This window comes from Ornithorhynchus anatinus, chromosome 12, assembly GCF_004115215.2.
Source record: "Ornithorhynchus anatinus isolate Pmale09 chromosome 12, mOrnAna1.pri.v4, whole genome shotgun sequence".
Taxonomy (NCBI): domain Eukaryota; kingdom Metazoa; phylum Chordata; class Mammalia; order Monotremata; family Ornithorhynchidae; genus Ornithorhynchus; species Ornithorhynchus anatinus.
Window position 1 is genome coordinate 25869419 of NC_041739.1, and position 25344 is coordinate 25894762.

Here is a 25344-nt window from a genome sequence, read left to right on the forward strand (position 1 = left end):
CTCTGTGACCATTTTATCCAGAAGTGCCAAATTATCATGCCAAAAATCTTAAAAATGTTTGATCTAGGGTGTTTTACCCACAACAGGTGCTTGATGGACACTACTGACTTATCGATTGATTGGAGGAATTCCATATGTCTCCTTTAATTCCACTCTCAACTGTCGCCAGGGTCTCTGCACTTTGGCATCTAGCCATATGACTTGGATGTAGGCATATCAACCTTCAACCTATTTTTACCCAGGAAAAGGGGCTCATTCTCCAAAGTTGAGGTCTTTTGCTCTCTTTCCTTTTTTAAAAAAATATAATAGGGTAAGCTGCAGGCTGGAGCAATGGACCAGAGTGTCTTCCTGGGTTAGTTATTTTTCTCTATCACTAATCCAGCCTGTAAGAGGATGGTGCAAACTATGTTTGGAGAGGTTGAAATAATTTAGCCTGAAAATAAGGTAGATTTGTCCTGATCTGTCACAAGCCTGAATTCTTGGGTAGATCTGGGAAATTCTGCTTCGAAGAAAGAGGTAGTAAGGAAGGCAACTCTAGATGCCTTGCCAGTTGTAGGGAGAATGGAGAATAAAAAAGGGTCTGAAGTCTTTGCTCAGAACCAGAGTCATCCTAAAATAGAACTGAGGTCTGGATGAAGATTCCTGTGACTCAAGTGCTGGAATAGAAGGACTCAGGAAAGGAGACTAAAGAGGACAAGATGGTCAAACTCAAGCATTTGCCTTAGACTATGGAGGTGGCTTTTTGGATTACATTGGAGACAATTTCATAGCACAGAAAGAAGAGAAATTAATTACAGCAGGTGTTCATCTAGAATTAATACTTGCCACCAGAAGAACTGGTGGAGGTCATTAGTTGCACAGGTGGATAGACACATGGAAAAAGTGATCCCAAGGACAGGAGAGAAAGACCAGCAAGATAAAAACAACAACAACTCCAAAGCTCAAAGCTTCAACAAGTTGGGCTATGCCTAGTTCTATTCATTATCATTGCAGATGACTTGGATGAAGGCATTACATGTGCATCCCTCACGTTTCCAGATGATACTGGATCCACCTCTCATTTACTCTTTAGAAAAAGGAATACAATTCAACATGATTCTGATAAATTATTAAGGATGGATTTTTTTAAAAATCAACAAGTTCAGAAGGGAGAGTTGCAGGGTACTACATGTGGGGACAAAAAACAAGCAACTCGAATTCAGAATTGTAAAAGACTATTTAGGGAAAGACAGGTAGAGCAGGAAGACAGCCAGGCCTTATATGGTCAACCACGCTGTGCACTTATGAACATGAAGACTTACATATTCTACTACTTAAACAACAAACAACACAGTACTACTTTGACCATACCCTTAATAGAGAGCAATGTGTCTAGTTTTGATCTGCTCACTGTAAAAAGGATGTGAAAGACTTGGAAAGGGTCTAAATACACTTTTCAGTATGAGAATATGGTCCCGATGGGAAAAGGTTAAAGGAATAGGGGTTGCTTGACCTGCAGAAGAGATCGTGAAGGGGTGACAACTGGCCTCACCCAAGGGAAGAGTTTTCCTGAGCAGGAAGTCCTTAGAGGACTAAACCGTGGTAAAGGGACTTAAATAATGCAGAAGAGATTTCAGCGGGTAATAAGGAAGAACTTCTTGACTTTCAGGTGCTAAAGCACTGGAACAGACTATCTAGAGATCAGATTTCTTCAGCATCCTCATTAAAATGGAATGCCAAGAGGCTGCTTAGAGGTTGTGGAGTCTCCATTCCTGGGAAACTTTAAGAACAGACATCCATCTGTCCTGGGTGGTTTAGTCATTCACCTGCCTGGAGTCAGCATGTTAGACCAGATGACCTCTCTGGCTCTATGCCTGGGACTCCATGATTGAATAGCCTTGGGCAAGTCAATTAGCCTCTCTGTTGCTCAAAGTCTCCTTCTGTGGTAAGATCAACACTTACCTACAGAAAATTAAAAGAAAATTATCTTGATGAAATCCTTTGAAATGCTTAGATAGAAGATAACAGACGAATGAAAAAACACCTGGTCTTCTGAGCAGGAAACCCTGACATTTTAAATGAAGAGAAACACTGTATTCAAATATTTCGCATAAAGTTATAAGCAATGGTTGCTCCTCGTGGAGATTATAAAGTTTAAAAAGAAAAAAAAAACCCTCCTGCTTGGTGAGAGGGAATTTGGAGCACATTAATTGTTCTGGGTTAGAAAAGAACCATTCATTAAGTGTCTATCACATATAGACTCTTATAGACATTTTTTTCCAAACATCAAAAAATGATTTTCCCTTAGAATAAACTACAGAGCTATGTTCATCATTTGCTCTTTTTTTAATGAAGAGATTTTTACTGTGACACGATCTTAAAAAACCCTCTAGATCCTGACATGTTAACTTATTACTTTTACCCTCTGGCATTTAATGAGTCAAATCTTTGGAGAGATTTTAAGGGTGGGAGCAATTTCGGGCTAGGAAAGATTGTATCTTCCCAGGGAAATGATGGCACTTGCTCACTTGAGTCATTTAAAGCTGGGCAAGACACTGGACAAGCCTCTCACTTTGGCAGCAGATTGATGGAATGCTTTAATGTGAATTTTCCAACTAGACTCACTGTGACACTGATTTTTCACGGGTGATTTATAAGGTGTCAAGTTAATATCTGTCTAGTGCAAGCTGGGCGGTCTAGTCTTCTAAAGGAAATGCAGAAGGACTGAGAGCATATTGGAGAAGGAAAATGCATTATTAACTTGATCCTGTCTCCTAACTTCGGAGATAACACATGCAACATGCTATTATGGAGGCTTGCCAAGCAATTAGGTGCAGCAGCAACTCTGTCAAGAAGATTTATCTCTGAGTACTTCCTGTCAACAGCCCCGATTCTTTGTGGTGTATTTCAGTTCATCTTCCATGGAGCCAGATGTAGGTTTCTTGCATGATGGCAAATAACTATTCCGACAGCTTGCTTTGAATGCAGAGGAAGCAAAGTTAGTTTTAAGCCTATGATATGTATTGATCTTAGGAGCATTCGCATTCACAATATGGCATCTTGAAACAATTTTCATGTCTTTAAGCAACTTTCCTTGTTTGAACTTAACATTAAAAAATTTGCCGGTGTTCAATCATTTGTAATGAAAACTTCGAAGGTGATGCCGAAAAGAAGTATAGTGAATAGGACCTGTGAATCGTGGTCTTGAGAAGTTCAACATTCATAAGGTTTGACTACGTATCAGATTATGACTGCATTGTAGACATTCAGTTGGTAAGGAAACTGGAAGCTGCAATGATGCCATACTTCTTAAAAAATATATGGTATTTGTTAAACGCTTATTATGTGCCAGGCACTGCACTAAGCCCAAGGGTAGATACAAGCTCATCGGGATTGGACGCAGTCCGTGTCCCACTTGAGGCTCACAGCTTTAATCCCCATTTTACAGATGAGCTAACTGAGGCACAGAGAAGTTAAATGACTTTCCCAGTGACACTCAGCGGACAGGTGGTAGAGCCAGGATTAGATCTCAGGTCCTTCTGATTCCCAGGCCCGGCTCTATCCACTAGCCCACACTGATTTTCATTGACATGTTGTCTATCAGTCTCCTAAAGTCCATGCTGCTCTTCTTGATTTGATTTTCTACTGCAAGTTGTTGGGTAATGTACTGCCTAGGCAGCAAAATTCAGAAAACACATTCAACTCTGAATCACCAATTTAATTTTGTGTAGTAGAAAACCTTGGTGATCTAGGCTTTTTTACTAAACTATATTATTTTGCTGTCTCAGTCAAGGGGTACAGAATCATCGGTGGGTGGATATGTTTTTAGAACACCATTGTCAGTTTACAGCAAGCCCAGAATGATTGTCTCAAAGACTTTTTGACCATGTACGAAGTCTTGATGTGGTGTGAAGTCACCTTATTCTTCTGCAATTGTCCGGTTAATGATGATTTCTAGTAGCCATTTCAAAAGGAGGGTGCCCAGGATCTTGACGGCAGTTGAAAGTGAGATATCCTAATAATTTCCACTATCAGGGTCTCACACCTTTATTTTTGAAGAAATCCTTTCCTTGGTGTTCCTCGTGTTCAGAAAAAGCCTCAATCAAGCAGTGACTTTTTTTGAGCATCTATCATGTGCAGGACACTTAGAGGTCAAAGATTTGATTTGTGCCCTCAGAGAATTTGCAATCATGTAGGCGTAATGAATCTACAGACAAGGGGTAGAAGAGCCTGCAGGGATGGATAGGTGAATACAGAAGTGTTTTAGTAGTAGAGTATGTAAAACATGTACAAAAGTGCAATAAGGAGCCCTCAGTCAGTCAGTCTTATTTATTGAGAGCTTACTGTGTGCCGAGCACTGTACTAAGTAGTTGGAAGAGTAATAATAATAATAATGTTGGTATTTGTTAAGCGCTAACTATGTGCCGAGCACTGTTCTAAGCGCTGGGGTAGATACAGGGGAATCAGGTTGTCCCACGTGAGGCTCACAGTTAATCCCCATTTTCCAGATGAGTTTAACTGAGGCACAGAGAAGTGAAGTGACTTGCCCACAGTCACACAGCTGACAAGTGGCAGAGCCAGGATTTGAACCCATGACCTCTGACTCCCAAGCCCGTGCTCTTTCCACTGAGCCACGCTGCTTCTCCTAACAACCTAACAGACACATTCCCTGCCCAAATTGAGCTGCCAAAAAAGATCTGAGGTGGTAGGCAGAAGGTATAACCTGCGTCTTCCCTGTCTGCCAATCTTGGCAAGAAGGTGACTGTTTTCAGGAACGCTTCCATTTTACACAACTCTGAAATGGCGATTTCCTCAGTAGTTAGTTCAAGGGCTAGGATGTCATTTTTCCCCCCTCAGAGCTTCAGATTCAAAAACAGAAAGCGTGAGAACAATAATAATAATTATGATATTTGGTATGCACTATGTGCCAAGCGCTGTTCTAAGCACTGGGGTAGATACAAGTTAAGCAGGTTGGACATAGTCCCTTTCCCACATGAGGCTCACACTCTTAATCCCCATTTTACAGGAGAGGTAACCGAGGCCCAGAGAAGTGAAGTGACTTGCACAAGGTCATACAGCAGATATGCAGCAGACCCGAGATTAGAATCTAGGTCCTTGTGACGCTAAGGCCCGGGCTCTATCCACTAAGCCACGTTGCTTCCCAACTGCAGAAAACCCTTGAAGAACTGTCACCATCTCCACAGGACCACCTTGTTTGCAATGATGGAGGAGTTATAAAAATGAGGCCAAATTATTACACTTCTCCATTTCTCACTCAACTCTCATTTACTCATCAAGTTATGCCTAATATCACCTCCATTAAATTGTAATCTCTTTGAGGGCCTGGATTTTGTTTGGGGGGGGGGGTTACCCCTTTTGTACAATTCTCCAGCTCCTCGTGCAGGACTCATCACTAAAAGCCACTCTTTCCTCTTCCTCCAAAAGGCTACCACATTAATCCAAGCACTTATCCTATCCCACCTTGATTACTGCATCAGCCTCCTTTCTGACCTCCTTGCCTCCTGTCTCTCCCCGCTCCAGTCCATTCCTCACTCTGCTGCCCAGATCATTTTTCTACAAAACATTCAGTCAGTGTTTCTCCACTCCTCAAGAAACTCCAATGCTTGCCCATCCACCTCTGCATCAAACAAAAACTCATTACCAATGGCTTCAAAACAATCACCTTGTCCCCTCTTCCCTTACCTCCCTGATTTCCTACTACAACCCAGCCCGCACACTTGGCTCCTCCAATTCAACCTACTCAATGTACCTTGATCTCGCCTATCTCGCTGATGACCTGTTGACCACGTCCTGCCTCTGGCCTGGAATGCCTCCCCCTCTTCACATGTGAATTTCTCTTCCCACCTTCAAAGCCTTCTTGAAGGTACATCTTCTTCAAGAGGCCTTCCCCAACTAGAACCTCATTGTTTCTTCTCCCACTCCTTTCTGCGTTGCCCTAGGACTTGAATTTGCACCCTCTATTCACCCCTCCCATAGCTCTTACATATATATCCAAGCTTATTATTTGCCAGGAACATGTCTACCAACTCTGTTTATTGTCTTCTCCCAAGCACGTAATATAGTGCTCTGCACACAGTAAAATGCTCAGTAAATGCAATTAATTGACTGACGCTCCAACATAGCCCCGACTTTGTCTATCTCATTGCTAACCCCTCTTCATCCTCCCTCCTAGCTTGGAACTTCCTCCCCGTCCATATACATCAGACCTCCTATCTCACCACCATCAAAGCATTTTTAAGGTCACACCTCCTCCATGAGGGCTTCTTCAATTAAGACCTCTTTTCCCCTTCTACGTCATCTATGCATTTGGATCCGTGACCTTTAGGCATTTGACGTTCACCCCTCCCTCGATCCCACATCACTTAGTACAGTGCTCTATTCAAAGGAAGAGCTCAGTCAATATCATTGATTGTTATTAGGTGTTCAATACTGTTGACATGGATACCATGCATGTAAATTCCTTAGCAGTGCTGCAGAAGATGGTGTGGCACAATAGTGACTTTTCTGGGGTGGATAGAAATGATTAGTTTGGCTGGCAGAGTACAAGGGTAATGTAGTAAATAGTTCTTTTGGGGTGAGGATCAACACTGCTTGCAAATGTTGCACCTGGCCCACAGAACGTCTGTCTCAAGTCAGCACTGCCAAATCAACATCGTCCCTTGCACCGTCCAGAACCGCCAGTTCGGCTCGAGCATCCGTCTTCATTCCTCTGGCATGATGGAAGAAGTGGGCACTTTCTTGCCAAACTCCAGGCTGACCTAGTATAACCCGATCCAAAACATCAGCACCAGCAGTTCCAGAGTGGGCGGAAACGGCTGTGTGCAGGTATGTACTGTTGGTCAAAGTGTGATGCTGCTATATTTCCCAACCTCTGCCTCAACCTTACGGCACAGAGCCAAACAGTACTAAATATTCTTGGTGCTTTTGGAAATTTACAGTATTTACAGGTTTACGATATTTCCTAAACTAAGTGGCAAGGATGTACAGCATTCTGCTCTTAGTGGACACAATAAAGAAAAATAAAATTGAAGAGTGTCCATCATGGTGGTATTCTTGAACTATCTCCCATTAATTCCTATTGAATTTATGGTCATTCTTGAACAAAGCTCTTCAGGAGCACAACCTCCAAACTATAAGATAGCTCCCTTTATTGCTAAGTCTAACTCTAACCAGTATTTAGAAAGGGGATATCTTCATTCAATCACTTCAGAAGTTTTAAAATGGTTCGAGCCTAGCTCAAATCTAAAAAACAGGACAAAAGATAACATGTCTTCTTTCATTCCAACCTGTTCTTCTATCCCAAATATATCTAAAAATGATGTACTATGAAAAACATTTAAAACATTCAAGACTTACAAGCAGAACTTGGTGAAAGGCCCTCTTTGAATCCGGTTTGCTTTAAAGTGAGTTATGGTGAAATGTAAAATATGATTTTTATAATGGGTTCTTTTCTGCACTTCTTAATTATGCTCCAACCACTGAAAACACACTTTCAAATACCTCAGAAAAAAACTGATATTCTTTCATTTACACTTTTAGTAGCTGTTTATGTGGCTCTGTTAACCATAAGAACAACAAAATGGGAAAAAAAGGGACCAGTTCAAGATAAGAAAAGACACATGGCATTGTAAATTCAGGATTGTTTTTTCAAGATTTAAGAAAAGCAATTCATTTTTAATAAGGGAAATTTGCAGCAACGCAAACTATAGCAATGCAAGCTACATATGACTAATGATTGAATAAAACACTCTGAGAGGAGGAAGGATTAGTTAGTGGTTCATGGCTATTTTTCATCACTGGAGGTGTGAAGAAGCTAAATTTGATCTGTCAAAAAAAATAGTTGTGTCACCAGTTTTCTGATAAAAATGGGCATTACATTTTTGAAGAACCCCATGTTACGGGAAACTTATGTTGTAGTTCTCACATTGGGTCCAATACTGTATACAACCATTTTTTTTTGACAATGTGCTGAGTTCTACCCAGACACACACTTTCAGAAGAATTTCCCAAGAGCATCCTAAACCGAACGCATAATGAAAACATTCATTACAGCAGGACTAAGTTGCATTCAGCAGGGCTGGTATTAGAAGATACTGAAGTCACAGAAATGTGGATTAGCCACCTAGTTCAACTAAGGAGAGGCAATGAGGTGCAGTGGAAAGATCCAAGGTCCAGAAAGAAGTCAGGTGACCAGGGTCCTAGCCCCTCTGCTGCCATTGCCTGCTGTGTGACGACGGACAAACTGATCACCCTTTCTGTGCCTGGGTTTTCTCCTCGGTAAAACTGGGGCAGTAATTCCTGCCTCTTCCCACTTTGCAGTGATGTTTAAAGGATAAACTGAAGTAACTGATGTGAAAGGGCTTTGGAAACAAGAAAGCACCTCATAAATTCAAATGAAAAGCATTATTTTGGTGCTGAACTTCAGATACTGAAGTGCTCTGTCTTAACTGGAATGTATCAGATCGCTGACTCCAACAGTTTTGCCAAGATCTCCAGGATCTGTGGATAGAAACTCTCCGAGATCTGCTTCTGATCTCAGCTCCAGCATGGAGCGGCCGCATTTTCATTTCCCTCCTCCCCACTGTAACTCTTCAATACACAGAGGTCTCCCTAACTTCAAAGAGAGTTCCATGTGTTGAACAGATAGATGAAGCGAGGGGATGTTGGGTGGAATGAGAATCTGGCTGGATAAAACCTGTAGTTGTGTTAATGAGATGTAACCACATAAAACCCTGAGGGTCAAGATGAGAGAATTATGTCTGGTTCTAGCAGCATTATCTATTTCTTATTTGCTCACAGCCAAATGCACCTAAAATTTGACAGGATAAATAAATAAAACTCAGTGAGGTGTCCTCCAGATTCAGTTTAGTAAAATGCACCATATGTTTGATAACTGCTCTTCAATAGGGAGGTCAGGCCCCACTATCTCCTGTTTCACCTTCAAAGCACCTTCGTTTTCCATTAAAATGGCATTTAACCATAACTGTAACTTTGGTAAATTTCATTTTTGACCATGGTCCGGCACATCTGACACACTGCTTTTTCATACTGTTTTACCACTTTTCTGGTAATTCAATGTATTTTTAAGATGTTCCCTTTAGTAAACATATCCCACCATCTTTGGAGTAAAGGATAGGCAGAACAGACAGCTTCTAATAAACATGTGAAGCACTCAGATTACTATTACAACTATTACCACTTATGAAACTACTATTACTAATGATGGTATTTTTTAAGCCCTTACTATGTGCAAGGCGCTGTGCCAAACACTGGGGTAGATACAAGACAATCAGAATAGACACAGACTCTGTCTCATAGAGGGATCTCAATCAAAGAGGTAGAAAGAATAAGCATTTGACACATGAGGAAACTGAGACACAGTGAAGTTAAATGACTTGGCCAAGGTCACACAGCAAGCGAATGGCAGAGCCAGGGCTAGAACCCCTGTCTTCTGACTCCCGGCTCCACCTTCTTTCCATGAGGCCTCAGTGCCTCCCTCTGCTATGAGAATTCTACTACAATATTAGAAAGCTTGCTAAATGGTGATTTTCCTTCCTATATTTCATAGCATTTAAAGAAACAGCTAAGAAGAAAACTCAGGCAAGGATTGCAGTTTCACAACAGGTAAAGATTTAGGAATGTTGGTAACATATTTTATAAAATCTTGTGGGTAGGGTTTAAGAATACTCATTTATGGATTGATTGGCACAGTGTAGATCTCTAAAGTACAAGCTAACTGAAGGGACAGAGTTCCGAATGGGAGGGGCAGTACTGAAATTTTAGGACCTGGTCTAACTCCTCCAAAACAAAATTGCCATTTGAGAACCGTGTCCAGTGTCAGTGAATGAGAGGGGTTATGCAATATTAATAAAAACTGTATTAAGTACTTACTTTGTGCCAAGCATTGTACTACATATTGCAGTAGATAGAAGACAATAAGATCAGATACTAACCCTGCCCCATATGGAGCTCCGAGTCTAAGAGAGGGAGACCAGACATCTCTTTTTCATTTTACAGATGAAGAAACTGAGGCACAGAAAGTTAACTGGCTTGCCCAAGGCCACACAGCAGGCAAGTGGTGGAGCAGGGATTGGAATCCAGGGCTTCTGACTCCTAGGCCTGTGATCTTTCCACCAGGCCATGGTGCTTCTCTACTAAGCCACACTGCTTCTCTAATAGGCCACACTGCTTCTAGAGGGAGGGGGAAGGAGAAGGAGGGTGAGGGGTGGATGGGGGTTCTGGCCAGTTCTGCCCTGGATCCCATTTCAATGGGGGCTCTGGAAGCCATCAGGGGTGATTTTTGCACAATGGAAGGAGCCATTAGAAAGTATGCAGTAGAAGATGGCAATCAGGAAGGGAAGAAGAGTGGGTGCAAGTGTTTCTATAAAATGAGGTGGGATGGGTTTGGAGACACAGGTGAGAGGGGTAGAATTTCAACTCCCCTGCTTCCCAGCACTCTCTCATCCTTCTCATCTGTCTTTCAAGAGGAAATCATGAGGTCTACATTCAAATTCTACCCCTCTCACCTGTGTCTCCAAACCCATCCCACCTCATTTTGTAGAAACACTTGCACCCACTCTTCTTCCCTTCCTGATTGCCATCTTCTACTGCATACTTTCTAATGGCTCCTTCCCCTCTGCCTTCAAACACTCCCATTCCAATTAAACTCCTTAATTAGGATGTGTACACCTGCTGCCTCCATTTCCCCAACTCCAACTCCATTTTTGTCCCTCTACAGTTGAATTTTTACCCCCTTCACTCCTCTGAGACTGCTCTTCCCCAAGCTCTATTGCATCCTTGTACACCTCTATTAGCATAATCCACAGTTTTAAGCACTTTTTCCTACTGATTGATTGACATATGCTTCAGGGTGGAAATAACAAATGGACATTTAACTAATAGAGCAAATTTCATCTTTTAACTTGTATAGGATTATTTTTCACAAGATGAATTTTATAGAATCAGAGTAATCGACCCAAACAATAACCATGACACAAGTGTACCTTGGAAAGATTTTTCAGGGGTATTTTACCCACAGTTGTTTCTGCCTTAATTTTTGTATTCTTAATTATTCAAGTTACAAAGTTCAACAATATTCCATTATGATTTACTGTATTTTTTCATTCCAACATATGTCTCATTTCATTTTTTTCCCTAAAGAAGTTTTTCTAAAATGCCATTCTTCTTTATTTGTGTATTTTAATTATGGTATTTGTTAAGTGTTTGCTATGTATCAAGCACTTTTCTAAGCACTGGGGTAGATACAAGTTAAACAGGTCAGACACAGTCCCTGTTAATCAGGCTCACAGTGTGATGGAGGGAGAACAGGCTCTGGATCCCCATTTTACAAATGAGGAAATTGAGGCACAGAGAAATTAAGTGACTTGTCCAAGGTCACACAGCAGGCAACTGGCCGAGCAGGGATTAGAGTCTGGGTCCTTTGACTCCCAAACCCATGCTCTTTCCACCAGGCCATGTTGTTCCTCCTCAAACCCTCTAATAGTTGTCCATTCCTCTCTGCATCAAACAGATGCTCTTGACCATTGGCTTTAAAGCACTCAATCTGCCCTCTCCCTCCTCTTTATCCACTCCCGTCTCCCACTATCCCCCAGCTCACTCAAGATAACCTACTCTCACTGGGCCTCATTCTTGGCTCTCCTGCCTTCATCTACTTGTCCATACACTTTCTTCTGCCTGGAACTGCCTCCCCATCCATATCCAGCAGATCACTGCTTCCCCATTTCGAAGCACTTCAGAAATCCCAATCCTCCATGAGGGCTTCCCTGGTTAATCTCCAAACACCCCGGGTTACATTAACTGCCATTTCAACACGTCAAGGTCACCCAACCACTGGTGCATCCCAGAAATCCTATTATTTAAGCATTTATATACAGATTCTGCCTTTCTTCCTCCTTCTGTTTGTAAATTATTTTAGTGTCTATCTCCCCTGCTAGACTATAAGCACCTTTAGAGCAGAAATCAGCGCCATTTACTCTATTGTTCACTATCAAGTGCTTAGGGCAGTGTTCTGCACCTAGCAGATGCTCTATTGATGGATAAAAGTGATCCAGTCCCTTGGGCACCAGGCTCCAGGGACTCCACCTAGGAAAAGGTTCTTTCATAACAGACACTTGATTTCTTACAGCCTCTTCATTCCATGGGATTGCAGCCTCCTGACATTCACTTAGACCTGAATTCAAGCATGCAGAGACTCAGAAAATATTGAAAAGAGATGACAAAATCAAGTGAACAACATTCTGTGATGCTCGACATGGCGAAGTTCAGCAAAACTTAATTTGACCTCAAATGGTTCTCTCCTTCCTCCCCCGACCCAGGAAAGCTTCCGCCGGGTATTTCCCTTTGGGCATGACGTGATGGGGAGAGCGCCGCACAAGTCATCGTCCCTTAAGGTTGTTAACATGCTGCCATGGACCACACTTAACGCAAGGGCCATGCAACTGGAGAAGGGTAAGTATCTATTCAAATAAAATGTCCCCTTGCCCCTCTCTCTTCCTCCCACCCTCCATGTACCAGCCCTGCCCTTGCTCATGGTATTCTTAGTCTTCCTCACAGCTGGCTGGAAGTGTATTAAAAATACTGTCCCCAGAGAAGCCAGGTGAGGACTTAAGGCTCAGAACGGAGCCCAGGGTTCAGCTGCACAGTCATTCCACGGGCACCCAGTGCAGCTGAATCAATACATACAGGATGGCCCCGAGCACAATTGTTTTGAAAGGGAAATTATTCAGGCCCCAGCACACTCAAAAAACCTGCTGTTGTTGAGATGGAGGATGATGATGTTGGGAGGCTTGTGGAAACATTTCATGTATCCAGCGACTTGCTTCAAGCAAATGGAATTTGATTCGTGCAATTTGTTATTCCCTTTCACTTATCCACACCTTGCCAGGAGCTCCCAATGAGAGTCTTGTGTTCTAAGGTCATAGAGGAACTGAAATTCTATATCTTTTATTGCTGTAGCGGGTGCTCCGCTCTGGAGGAACACAACATAAATGTTGCCATATAATGAATGAGTTCGTGAAGTAGATAAATATGGCCCCTGCTGTTGGGAATGAGCGAGACAGAACACAAGGAGTGGCATGCCTTGGGGCAGGTGGGGGAGAGCGGGGTGTTGACCAGTTAGCCCAATTCTGACAAGATGGAACACTCCTCTAAGTAGCTGTCGGTTAACTAGTAACACCCTTAATCTGCTTGTTGTATATGAGAGGATAAGGAAAACAACATGGCAGGTTGATTTGCTACGTGTACTTCTACAGACCCATTATATATTTTCTGTATCACAAATTGGATTCTCTGGTAATCAATCAATGGCATTTATTGAACATTTACTGAGTACAGGGCATGGTACTGAGACTAAAGTAAAACTTAAACGTTTCTTTAGAATGTAATATTTTAAAATCAATATGTGATCTGAAACTAAAATGCAAGTATAGAGAAGCTATTTTAAAGTATTTAAAAACTATTTTAAAGCAATACAGTTGGCATTATAGCCTTATGTTTTCAGGATGTCCAAGTCTCACAGGGGCAAAACCTTCACTCATTCCTTATTTTAGCATCTCACTCTACAACCAGGTGTAATTGTTCTTAATTTTTTTGATCAGTTTAAGAAAAAGTGCTTGGGAGAGTGCAATACAACAGGGTTGGTAGACACCTTCCCTGCCCACAAGGAGTTTATTGTCAAATGATATTATTATCTGGTACTTTCAATCCCTTAACTCAACTATCTTGGTTTATGCTTCACTGGGTGAATGGGATATCAGCTGCTTATTTATATGACCGTTCCCTGGGAAGAGACAGTTTCTGCTAGTCCTTTATTTCTTTTTCAAATGGTACATATTAAGTGCTTACTATGTGCCAAGCACTGTACTAAGCATTCAGGAGATATAAGATAGGTTGGACACAGTCCTTATCCCCTATCGTCGGGGGGAAGGGGGCAGTCACAGTCTATGTAGGAGGGAGTAGGACAATCCCCATTTTACAGATGAGGTAACTGAGGCACAGAGAAGTTAAATGACTTGTCTGAGGTCACACAGCAGTCAAGTGGCAGAGCCGGGATTAGACCCCAGGTCCTCAGTCTCCCAGGCCAGTGCTCTTTCCGCTAGGCCACACTGTTTCCCAATGATCACCCTTTATAATTCTCCAGGTGATCATTTTTCAGTCCTCTTATTATTGCTTCCTCAAGATATTCATTCTGTGGGTTTCCACTTCGCTGTCATTTCAGAGGAAGTAGCTTTCTCCCCAAAGAGACCCATACAGTGATAGCCTCTTTGCAGGATTCATACTTCAGCATCACATGTTGTTACCTTTCTAGAGGAGAAACTGGAACAGTTTCATTTTTTTCCTGCCTGCTTTATTATCAAAAAGTAGTTCCTGATTTCTTCTCAAGATTCTGGGCAGAAGAGAGAGTAATTCATTTTTTCTGAGTTCATAGCTCATACATCTATTTATTCCAAAGGACCATTCAGCTAAGAGCCCCAAGGGTCTCTCCACTAAGGGAAAAAACTTCTCATTCTTCAAGTGGGGAAATGCAACCAAGGTCATGCAAGAAGTGATAAGATAGTAAATCTCAATAACACTCTAACCCTAAAACTGCACTCCTGTTCTCTCCAACCCACCTACTTTTAGAGGTCAGTATAAAGCCTTCTGGTAGCAAAGTGTTGTGGTTGATCGCTTTGTGGGCTACTGGTTGGGGCATTTATGAAATGCAAAATTCAAGCAGAAACCTTGTTTTAGATGTGCCCTGTCCATTAGGAATTGAACTCAACATGCCCTCACAACATGTTCACGTGCAGGCGTGTGCATACACACACAAACACACACATTCTCTGAATTTTGTTGGCCATGGGAGCTTATATAATAAAAAAAGTTGCCAAGGCATAGCCAGTGCTGTTATCTTCAAGATGGATAATATGTTAGCAATATAAAACAGGGATTTTTGGGCCACGTAAACCAAGAATTCAGAATGCAAACCATTGGACCCACAGGAGAGGTTTGTTTCATCTGTGCTTGGAAGAAAAGGACCTAGGAAAACAAACCAATTTGCTCCCAATCCAAATGATCAGACTAGAGAGATTCTTCAGCAAGAGACCAGAAACAGATGTTCTTGCCTTTTCTGTCCAACAGCAATGCAGGCTGCTATTTTATTGGATCATTTTCTCCCTTTATGATAAGCTCCAGTTCCCATCCAGATCAGGAGAAAGGAAAGCCCCAGAAGGAATCGGATACTCATTTGGCTCCATTTGTTTCTTCCTTCCTGTAGATTCTTGAATGAGTTACCAGGTCTTTCAGCGGTGGGGCACACACTGAAAGTGTTTCCAGGAAATCATCTCATTAAGAAATACGTTCTTCATCCTGGAAAAGGAATTTGCTTCCCTGGGTCTCTGGGACGCTACGCTTACGAGGTCATTCAGCTTAAAAATGAGGATGGCTTATGGAACAACTGATCTACAGTCCAGTGATGACTGAGTTTGGTGGCGAGCGCTCTGATTTATTCACACAAGGCTAGTGTTCTCCAGGAGAAGCTAATGTGCTGGCTTTTCAACCTTTAGACATTGAATTCTAATCTGGCCTATGGTGAGTGAAAATGTCTGGCAAGCTCTCAAACTCTCCCCTGACTTTCTACGTCACAAAACCCCCACACAGTTCAGCACAGTTAACACAACTGGAAACATCTGGTAGGGAGGGACCCTGGATCGGAACAGTGGGGGTATCCGATGCTACCCGGACCTCACGTCTATGAAAACCAAACTCACCACCAAAGTTTAAAACAAAAAACACATAGATCAACTGTAAATCTGGCCCGTAGGTTCTAGAATCCCCCTTATGTAAATCTGGAAACTCATGTCCCATTATTCACTTACAACTGCAGTTATTTGCCCACTTGGGTGGGCTTTCTTCTGAAGATGAATTGATGGGGCTATATTTCCACATAAAGAATGTAGGTTCCAAATTTGTGCAGAATGTCCTAGGTCCTGCTGAACTTTAACAAGGCCCCTGATGTGCTGGAATGCGGAGGAGGTTTGGGGTTTAAAAACTCCATGGGCTGGAAAGGATGCATTTAAAAAATATATGAAATCAGATTCAGCACCCTAGTTGGCCTATATAAAATAACCCTCTCCTCCTCCCCTTCTCTCCCCACAACTCCCCCCACCCCCACCAAATCTTTTGATCTCACATGGGAGATATTCACATTGAATATTTGTGTCTTAAATGATTTCCTGGAATTTCCCCCCTCATTCGAGGCCTGTTTGCCTTAGCTACATAGCTCATTATCTTCCAGAATGTGAGTCTACTATCTCCTTAGTTTGCTGTTAATAACCACACACATATTGCAGACGATAGAATCTCTACATGGCTGAGGAGATTGCTACTGTTTTCTATTAATTACATTGGAATGGGCCTCTATCTACTTCAGATAGTAATAATAGTAATAGTATACATTAAGTGCAGATGTGAGAATTAAAACTTTAAAAAACAACAACACCCAGAATCAAAGTGACTAGGCACAGTGTAGAATTCTTAGTCTAAATGCCAGAAAAGAGAGCAGAACCTCATCATTCTTCTAATGCAAATCTAGCACTAAATGGTTAGAGACTGTGAAAGTCTTTAATAAATTATGGCATATTTGGCTCATTTCATCAGGTCATAAATTACATTACATCATGTAAAATGATATATCCTGGCACTCTATGATAGCTCCCATCATATTGCATCATAGGTGTGTAGAAGAACATACAGTTTGATACAAGGAAAGACTTATGCAACTGGTAAACTTTGTCAGCGACTTGTGGGTGGGCCACTGGTCACCCATAGACTGAATCTTAAAGCTACAGAGGGCTTTGAGGAATTACTTGGTCTATGTCCAGGGAACCACAACTATGTTATTTGTTAAACTTTACAAAGGAGGAGATTCCTCTGTCAGTAACCCTTGCCCATACCTAATAAGTTGGAATGACAGAAAACTCCTTTATGTCTAATCAGGAAGTCTTCTGCTTCATCCTAAATCTATTCCCTCTTATTCTGATAAAAAACAGGGACTGTTGCCCTCCTCGCTTTAGTATGAAATCCCCAAAGAGCCACAGTCACTCCAGGGGTATTCCCAGCATTGATGAGGACACAGGAATGCATTCAGATGACAAGCAATGGAAGAAACTACTTCAGGGTGCAACATCATGGAGGGAGAGGACAGAGGGGCACAGGTATGAGCAACAGGGGTTAGAAAAGTGAAATTACCCAAAGTCGGAAGTGGTGCCTGTGTGATACAGGCCCTGGGAAAGGATTCCAGGGGCTCTGAAGCCGAGGGGAGAGCTGGGGGTGGGGTGGGTACAGGGAGGGTCCCCCTAGACAAATTCTCTAAATCCAGGGGTTTTCAAGACCACCTATATGACCATCATTTCTGAGTGACATATCTGCAGGTGCATGCGTTGTAGCATAACGATACCACACAGAATGCCGCAGACACGTATCCACACATGCAGCAAAACACTGTATGGAATAGGAGTGAGTGGGTAATTTTTCCCATCTCAGGGTGGCCAAGTATCTGAACCTGGTCCTGGGTGGCCATGTCTCCTTGGCCACTTTTCAACTGGTTAAAAGAAAACTACAAAATCTGGGTCAAATGTTAATATGCTCTTCAATATTTTGAAACCCACGTAACTTTGTCCAAGTGATTTAATCTAATCCAGAACTTTTATGTTTTCCTTGAAAGAATAGGAACTTGAAGGAAGACTGTGTTCCTCTTTGGAGGAAGGGCCTGTGGTGAGGATTTGCAAGAGCACTTACCTCTGATTCTGTTGAATCTTTCTCTTGGTAGCACCCTTCTGCCACTTTGGATAGATGTCCTTTGATCTGTCTCCCTGGAGCAACTTTTTTCCCCCAGCATCTTCTATTTACCTGTGGACAGACATGTTCTATATTCACCATGTGCATCCATGTCCATACATAAATATACCTCGTGCTTTTTAGGGGAAAAGGAGTTTCAGGAATTCTTCTAACAGAGTCAGGATTAAGTCAGAAAAACAATCGTTCCATGCTCCTCACTCGCTTGTCTATACAGTCTTCAAGCTTCTCTTTCCAGAGTACCTATTTGCTCTCACATGCATTTACTCTTTCATTTTCCAGACTACAAATTGCCTCTCAAATCTTTCTGCCTCTTCCTATATCCTCATTTGCTGGTACCTCCTCCTCGTGCTTTAGCTTTCTTTACTTGTATTTTCCAGTGGGCCCTTTAGGAGAAGGATAAAAATCACCTTTCTTCCAACCCCAGGGAGGGCAAAATTCAAGAAAGTGGATTTAAGCACAGCCTGGGAGATTGTGCTTAGCTCTGAGGCATATATTCTAAGAAGGCTTTATCGTGGATTACAGAGGGAGACACAGAAACATCCTTCTCTTGAAGACGATACATAAAAGCAAAATTAAACCTCAGCCAGGGTGGTTTAAGGCTGGACCTACAGCGCTTGTAGGCAGGGGGTTAGATCACATGATCTCCCCAGGTCCTAGCGACACTATTTTCATTTCTGTCTCCCTTGTTATAGTAGAAGCTCCCTGGGGGTAAGGAACGTGTCTTTCCCCTCTCTCCCCCCACCCTGCCCTTTTCTGTGCATCCTCAGCAACTGGTTCAGTGCATTTCTGCTATTATTATTACTATTTAATGTTTATGGGGTATATTGTACTGTGCTCTTCTAAGAATACAATTGAGTAAGAGATATGGACCCTGTGTTGAAGGAGCTTACAGGTCTAGGATTCCATTACCTTTTGAGTGAAAGCATCACAACCCTCAGCCTTCATTCATTCATTCATTAGTATTTATTGAGCGCTTACTATGTGCAGAGCACTGTACTAAGCGCTTGGAATGTACAAATCGGCAACAGATAGAGACAGTCCCTGCCCTTTGACGGGCTTACAGTCTAATCGGGGGAGACAGGCAGACAAGAACAATGGCAATAAATAGAGTCAAGGGGAAGAACATCTCATAAAAACAATGGCAAATAAATAGAATCAGGGTGATGTACATCTCATTAAACAAAATAAATAGGGTGATGAAGATATATACAGTTGAGATCATGATCCTGTCAGCCTCATGTGGGACAGGGACTGCGTCTGACCTGATTATTTTCTATCTTACCTCAGTACTTAATAGAGTGATTAGCACATATTAAGTGCTGAAATACCACAATTATTATTACTATCATTCCTATGCCCCACAACTGAGCATTTATTTTACTGAGCCTCCTTTACGCAGAAGAAAATAAAATACTTGTAATGATATCGAAGGATCTTACAGTCTAATGGGGAAGGCAGATACGATAATTTACCAACAGAAAGAGGAGGAGAATGAAACGGGGAAAAACGAGTGCTCAATTAATAGAGCTTTTCCCCATCTTCAAACCCTTCTGAAATCACGCTTCTTCCAGGAAGGCTTCCCTGATCACTTTTCTTACCCCAAGTTATAATAATAGTATTTGTTAGGCCTACTATGTGTCAAGCACTGTACCACCTCTGCACTCCTGCACCAATTACATATCAGTAGTGCCTTTGTACATACTGACTTTCATATCCTGCTGGGAAGCAGCATGGCGTAGTGGCTAGAGCATGGGCCTGGGATTCAGAAGGTCATGGGCTCTAATCCCAGTTCCGCCACTTGTCTGCTTTGTGGCTTTGGGCAAGTCGCTTAACTTCCCTGTGCCTCATTTACCTTGCCTGTAAAATAGGGATTAAGCCTGTGAGCCCCATATGGGGCGTGGATTGGGTCCAACCTGATTTCCTTGTATCCACCCCACAACTTGGTACAGTGCCTGGCACATAGTAAACGCTTAACAAATACCATAATGATTACCTATAGATCCATTTTTTCCCTTCCCTTCTTATTTCTGGAAACCGTTGGATGTACATCTCCCCAATTAGGCTGTAAGATCCTTGAAGCCTGGCTAGAGAAGCAGCGTGGCTAGAGAAGCAGCGTGGCTCAGTGGAAAAAGCCTGGGCTTGGGAGTCAGAGGTCATGGGTTTGAATCCCAGATCTGCCACTTGTCAGCTGTGTGACTGTGGGAGAGTCACTTAACTCCTCTGTGCCTCAGTTACCTCATCTGTAAAATGGGGATTAAAAAACTGTGAGCCCCACGTGGGGCAAACTGATCACCCTGTATCTACCCCGGCGCTTAGAACAGTGCTCTGCACATAGTAAGCGCTGAACAAATACCACCATTATTAATTTTACTGTACTCCCCTATTCATTCAGTCACCTTTATTGAGCAGTTACTGTGTGCCAAGCACTGTACTGATGTGCTTAGTATCGAGTTCTGCACACAAAAGGTGCTCAAGTACTATTAATTGAGCAAAACATAGCAAGTAGGACCGATGGCTGTGAGCGCATAAATGGTGCTCATTTCTCCTGAATTCCTCCCTGTCACAAACATGGCTCTCAGGCCTGTGAATCTAGTCAGGAAGATACTTTGCTGTTCAACATTTCAAGATCATTATGACCATCGCTCAGCAATACAAAAGACTCAAAGATACTCTTACCCGTCACTTCCTTGCTCTACTCTCTGACAATATAACATAAGAAGCAGCAGGTCTAGTGGATACAGCACGAGAATCAGAAGGACCTGGGTTCTAATCCCAGTTCCACCACTTGTCTGCTGTGTGACCTTGGGCAAGTCACTTAACTTTTCTTTGCCTCAGTTACCGTATCTGTAAAATGGGGATTAAGACTGTGAGTTTACTTGAGCTCTTAACAAATGCCAAAAAAAAAAAAAAGACTGATTCTTATCTTCACGCAGGACTTAATTCAGGCAGAATCTCACAAGATTCTCAATCAGATCTCATACAGAAATTCCCCTTCAGGTGAAACAGAAAAGCAGGGCTGTTTCCATCTCATTCTCTCATATTCTGGTTCTCCCTGTCTCCCTCTCCCTCCCTCATAACACATGCCAGAATCCATCTATGTTTATGGTTTTTGAGGGAATGTATGGCTCATCAGCTAGTAATTAGAAGTTTGAGTCCTGGCTTGTTGAACTAATAATTAGAGGGGTGAAACTCAAACTGTTTTTCTAGCTATTAATTGGTATTCTGAAAATCTCGGGAAAATACTAATAATGATTGCATTTCATGCATACATTTCCTTCCTTGAAATCAGAAAGATTTATTAAGTTCTGTGGTCATTTTTTACAGTTGATGATTCCAAAGAAAAATAATCTAATATCCCAGGGCAAATCACTCTGTGACTTATAGATGTTTTTATATAGTCACAACAGCATTGAATTTAAGCTAGAATTACAGCATGCTGGAGGAGTGCAGTAGGATTCAAAAATATTACCATAGTAACATGTGTATTTTATCAACAAGGCATCCCTCCCATTTGCAAGATTCCTTTCTATCACTAGCCTTGGAAAAACATGTCAATGTTATGCGTGACACAACCTGGGAAACACCTTTCCTGAAAGATGTTTACAGCTCATTCTACAGGCCACATAGATCTTTGAAAAATGTTTTACTCTGCTTCAAGGAGCTCTTTTTTTTTTCATATTGGACTACTGCCATCGACATGGATGCCATAACAGCTCTACAGAATTAGACGATTTTCGAGAGCTCTTTAGGACAAGCTCACTTTTTCCTTTCACTACCACAACAAAAATTGGGTATGGCCATCCTAGTGACAGTGAATTAGCCTCTGAAGACTGTGGAGTTGAACTGGGTAACTGAGTAAGAACATAGTATAGGGATTTCACATTGTGTGGCATAGAGGACAACAGGACTTCTGCCAGAAAATGAAGAAAACACACTTCTTGAGTCTAGGCAAGTTGTTGCTCCGTATCTCCACAGATGTATTGTGACCCATTGGTATTTTTTCACAGCCTAATTTGGAAAGTGAATATGCAAAAATGACAAAAAGCATCCCTGATGGTGAGTCAGGGGTGAAGAAAGAAGTCTCAGAATGCCATATCATGATGAGGATGACAGGGACTGGAAGTTTTCTTTTTTAAAGGAGACACATTCATGTCTGTACATAGATGGAGAGTTTAATTATTTTGGGCGGCTCTCATTTGTTGGCTCTGCTTTGTCTAGAAAGCAGTATGACCTAAAGGAAAGAGACCAGGCCTGGGAATCAAAGGACCTGGGTTTTAATTCCTACTCTGCCATTTGCTTGCTGGGTGATCTTGGGCAAATCACTTAATTTCTCTGGCCCTGAGTTTTCTCATCCATAAAATGGTGATTCTCTTTCAGACTTTGAGTCCCATGTGGAACAGGGACTTTGTCTAACCTGATTATCTTGTACCTACTGTAGCCGACCTGATTAACTTTATCTACCCCAGCTTTTATACAGTGCTCAACATGGAAAAGGCACTTAAACATCGTTAGTATTATTATTATGCTGCTCTAGCCAACATATTGCCCTGGTTTCACCAGACACCATCTAGATGATTCTTTTTCAGTGGACCCATTCTGAATAATCCTGGGGGGAAACCTCAACAAAATATCAAAACAGTTTGGACAGCACACATTGGAACTAAGGAGCTTCCAAAAGGCCTCCTTAAGACTGTAGAGGACAGTTCAGATGACGGTGGCAGAAGGGAGAAGGCACAGCCTACACCCACTTGATTGCTTTTCTAATAATAGTAATAATAATAATTATTAAACACTGCAGTGATAAAAGCAAATTAGGTTGGACATGGTCCTGTCCCACATGGGGCTTAATCGCCATTTTAGAGATAAGGGAACTGAGGCACAGAAAAGTGAAGTGACTTACCCATGGTCACACAACAGAAAAGTGGCAGAGCCAGTATTAGAACGCAGGTCCGTTCTGACTCCCGAGCCCACGCTCTATCCACTATGCCACACTGCTTCCTGTTGTTGTTTATCCAGTAGTGACGATGAGTTGCACTGAGCCATCTTTACTCTCTTGTTTGGCCCTGATGTGGCCAGCAGGGCATATGGCAAGACAGCTAGCTGAGGTAGCAGGTGAAGACTGCGGCTACTATAGAAAATTTCTGACACTGCTGAGCCCTCACCTTTTTCCTAAGCCTATGTTGAATGTGGTACTCACAGTGGCCATGCGGGCGAAACTAGGTGTCTTACCGTGGGGCTGGAATGGTATTTTTGATGCGACTACAAGCAACAAGATCTGGATATATTTCAGCAGACCACGGAAAAGGTAGAAAGTCCAAAAGCAAAGGGAAACAAAGTCCGGAAGAAAAACCCACACCTATACACATAACGAGGCTTCTGTGAAGCTCAGCCATTGGTTCCCATGTTAAAAGCCTACATATGCTGTGCATGTGTGTGCTTAGAAAAGAGACATCGGATAATCATGGAAGATGAGAAATTACTCCTGAAAGACGTAGCTAGCAAAAAGCCACGTGGTGTCATCTCTGCAGTGGCCTCTCATTTGAAGATCATGTGTGACTGTTGCGACTCCACTGTGTAAAATAAAATTCAGCTTGATATCATTAGGAATAAAAAATGATCATCTTGTTCAAGAAGATCATCTTGATTAATCAAGTGCAGGGGTACTGTATATGAATAATGAACTTTTCAAAGCTGCTAGCTTTTTGTTTGTCCATGATAGTAGATTAATGACCAAGAAAGCAAAACACCAAACATAAGGTCATTTGTTTTGCAGTTGGCAGAATCAGTATCCTTAATTCTATTTCAACTGTGAGAGTATTTTCCTATATAAGAGTGTACTTTTTAGGCTCCTTTGGCTTCATCTGAAGTAAATTTTGCTAGTTCCCTTTCTTTGTGTTTATCTTCCTGGTAACTTGTCTCTCACTCCTTTGAGTTTTTAAAAATAAGAAGCGTGGCCCTTATTTCTACTCTTAAGAATCCTATTCCTGCTGATCTTTGTTGATACAAAAATCATAAATTGGGAGTAAATCGATTTAGTGGCATCAATAATAATAATAATAATAATAATAATGTTGGTATTTGTTAAGCGCTTACTATGTGCAGAGCACTGTTCTAAGTGCTGGGGTAGACACAGGGGAATCGGGTTGTCCCATGTGGGGCTCACAGTCTTCATCCCCATTTTACAGATGAGGTCACTGAGGCACCGAGAAGTTAAGTGACTTGCCCACAGTCACACAGCTGACAAGTGGCAGAGCCGGGATTCGAACCCATGACCTATGACTCCAAAGCCCATTCTCTTTCCACTGAGCCACGCTGCTTCTCTGGTCTGGTCTGCCCTGGTCTGGCAGGTCCCTGGTCTGCTTCAAACTGTTCCACAGGCAACAACTTCAGAGAGACTGCTACAACAAATTATTATATGTCCTTTTCAAAATGAGAAATTATTAATTGTTCACTAAGCTATTCACCTTTAGAGTGAATGCACCCCTCAGACATTCATTCATTCATTCAATAGTATTTATTGAGCACTTACTACGTGCAGAGCACTGTACTAAGCGCTTGGAATGTACAAATCGGTAAGAGACAGTCCCTGCCCTTTAACGGGCTTACAGTCTAATCGGGGGAGGCAGACAGACAAGAACAATAGCAATGAGGCTGTGGGGAAAATGGAACCCATAAATGGAAGGCATAAAGCAAAGTGAATACTGCAGTGTAGAGAAGCCTGCTATCTTTAAAGTCTAGTGATTTGTAAGCATCCTCTCCTCACACTTCAGGAAATGAGTGGCCAAGGCTTTCCTGCTGGAAGGATTCTCAGGTGGGGCCAGACTGGCTCAGAGCACAAGTAAATATGTGTCAGAGAAGATGAAAACCCTTCCATGGTCTCCAAGGAGAACTTTTACCAGAGTTTCTCTCTCCAGCCTCATGCAGCAAACCAGCTACGAAGCACAGGGAAAATGCGGGAGGAAAAGAAGGGTGTCCATACCAACGTGCCCATCATTTAGTTTCTTGCATTCGCTATGCTCCCCTTCTCTGCTAATCTGTGCCAAAATTACTGTTGTAGATATCTGCTGTCTCTGGGCCTGCTCTTTTTGGGAACATTTTGTTTAAATTGCTTCCTGCTTGCTGCCTATTTATAAGAAAAAGCTTCCTCCAAGAAAGTAGAAGACCAGTCCCACCAGGGTGAGCCCAGAGGAAGACTAAATTTGGCCTTTGCTTGCAATCAGAAAAGTCTTATATCCCAGTCGGCAGGGTCTAGAATGAAACCAAACAAAGACCTCTTGCACAACAACCTCCTGGATCACCATCATTATGGTGTCAGCAGGGGATACTGAGGAAATAATTTAGAGAGTCTGAAGATTCTGGATTACATACATTAAACACTTTAGAAAATAGTTTTAGTAAAATATTCACTTCCGTCTTGGAGTCTTAATTACTAACCAGTCCATTTTTACGTTTATCCTATTCAAAGATGTCACTCTGGAAAGTGAGGTG

General features: G+C 42.1%; 1 long non-coding RNA gene across 1 annotated transcript; it reads right to left on the minus strand.

The window, feature by feature from the left end:
* Nucleotides 1-15128: 15128 nt before the first annotated feature.
* LOC114815441 lies at nt 15129-25025 on the minus strand. Its single transcript, XR_003763216.2, has 3 exons — nt 24836-25025; nt 17797-17907; nt 15129-15366 (listed from the first exon to the last, which is right to left on the minus strand). It is a non-coding gene; the product is annotated as an uncharacterized LOC114815441 (long non-coding RNA).
* Nucleotides 25026-25344: the final 319 nt, after the last annotated feature.